Source organism: Sprattus sprattus (genome assembly GCF_963457725.1).
Source record: "Sprattus sprattus genome assembly, chromosome: 17".
Classification (NCBI taxonomy): domain Eukaryota; kingdom Metazoa; phylum Chordata; class Actinopteri; order Clupeiformes; family Clupeidae; genus Sprattus; species Sprattus sprattus.
In genome coordinates, this window is record NC_137915.1 from 2756684 (window position 1) to 2759183 (window position 2500).

Sequence of the window (2500 nt, forward strand, 5' to 3'; positions counted from 1 at the left end):
AAGCTGTCTCATCTGATAGACTCGAACTACAATGAGCAGAAACAACAATGCCAAGATGTCTCATCAATGAGCAGAAACAACAATGCCAAGGTGTCTCATCTGATAGACTCGAACTACAATGAGTAGAAACAACAATGCCAAGATGTCTCATCTGATAGACTTAAACGACAATGAGCAGAAATAACAATGGACAACAGTTCCCTAGTCGATACCTGCATAAAGCAGAGCACAACAACAACACCAACACCACCAACACCAACACCACCAGCACCACAAGGTGCTGTGTGCCTCAGAAGGTACAGGTGCCAACAAATCAATCTGGTTACTGCTACTACAGGTCACACATGTGATGCATCTTCATCAACACAATGGTTGTATTACTAGGGATTCTGCTTGTTGTGGTGCATATTAATGCAGGCACTTAGAGCAGTGAGTGCACTGGTGGGAGTTGGCATTTGTGATTCATGGCTAAGTGATTTGACAAGAGAGGCAGCTGACAGGGTTGTCTGGTGCTATGACGAACCTGTCCATAACACAGCCAGTGCAGGGCTACTTCAGAGCGTACTTCAGCATTTCCCAGGGGCTTTGCAGGGGAACTGACTGTGAATTAGCTTTAGATGTTTAAATACAGAAAAACAAACCCTTTATACAGCAATCTACTCATCCCATGCAGGCACATAACCTTGAGAAAACAACCACTACAGGAAATAATGAAAAATAAAATCAGTATCAACAGGTGCCAGCATGTCTTCTGCCAGTTTCTCCATCATGGCTGCGTACTCAGAAGTCTTTCAGATTTCCTAGGCTCTTTAAAATATCCCTGAGTAACCTTTTATTGTGAGAAATGTTCCAGACGCACTTATCCAGCCAATGAAACAGCACAGCACAGTGCTAAAAGCATGGGAATGAAATAAAAGCTGTCCACCACAGACTTCAAAAAGAAAGAACAGCACAAATCCTCTTTGGACAGAAGAAGAGATCAGCACCGAACACACTGAACACACTCTCCGTGAATTTGAGTTGAAATCAAAAAAGAAAGGAAGGTGGTCAACATGGAGACAGAATATGACAAAGATCTGGTCAAGATCTATTTAAAAAAAAATAAAACATTTTGATGACACCTGTGCTATATGGGCATTTAAAAATACATTTTTCAGGGCGGGGGCTGTGGCATAAGCGGCAGTAGCCCTATACCGTAAATGGGTTGGAATACCTATGGGGACCCGGTTCGAGTCCAACTCGCAGTCATTTCCCGATCCCTCTCCTGAATCTTTCTCCAGCTCACTTCCTGTCTCTCTCTACTATCCTGTCCGATTAAAGGCATAAAAGCCCAAAAATAAATCTTTAAAAAAGAAAATATTTTTTTCAAAGAGAGGGTAGCACACAGGAAACAGGCACAACAGAGAGCAAGTACACCTTCATAAGACCTTCGATCACACACTGACAACTGAGCAGATCTTAGTTGGGATTTAAGATAACTATCTATTCGTTTCTCGATTAAAAGGCAGGTGAATAAAGATGTACTATTTGTGTTGAATGAACGTCACCGGCACCAGAATCAAAACCCAGAACCACACTGGGCGCCCTCCACAGCTTTCAGCACCGGCGGCTCATATCCACACAGCCGTGTGTCCCACTGTGCCTCCCCCCACCGAGGTTGACGCACTATGTGTGTGTGTGTGTGTGTGTGTGTGTGTCCCGCTGCCTCTCCCCCCACCGAGGCTAATGCACTGATCATCCTTTGCATCTCTTCAGGTTGAGTCCGTCAGCTTCTCCATGCCAGTGAACACATGGAGGAGGCAGAGAGGCAATGACTCCATGGCTTCAGCTGCTTACTGAACAGAATCATAACCGGAACCAAACTGGGTTTCCTCCAAGGCATCCAGCATCAGCTGCTGCCACCGCAGTTCATCCCCCCTGACTGAGACTAATGCGTCTGCACACGCTGCAGAACCAGCCCCATCTGGTGGAGCAGCTCGTCTCTGGTGGAGCAGCTCGTCTAGGATGGAGCAGCTAGTCTAGGGTGGAGCAGCTAGTCTCTGGTGGAGCAGCTAGTCTCTGGTGGAGCAGCTAGTCTCTGGTGGAGCAGCTAGTCTCTGGTGGAGCAGCCTCTCTCTGGTGGAGCAGCTCGTCTCTGATGGAGCAGCTAGTCTCTGGTGGAGCAGCTCGTCTCTGATGGAGCAGCTAGTCTCTGGTGGAGCAGCTAGTCTCTGGTGGAGCAGCTAGTCTCTGGTGGAGCAGCTAGTCTCTGGTGGAGCAGCCTCTCTCTGGTGGAGCAGCTCGTCTCTGATGGAGCAGCTAGTCTCTGGTGGAGCAGCTAGTCTCTGGTGGAGCAGCTAGTCTCTGGTGGAGCAGCTAGTCTCTGGTGGAGCAGCCTCTCTCTGGTGGAGCAGCTCGTCTCTGATGGAGCAGCTAGTCTCTGGTGGAGCAGCTAGTCTCTGGTGGAGCAGCTAGTCTAGGGTGGAGCAGCTAGTCTCTGGTGGAGCAGCTCGTCTCTGAT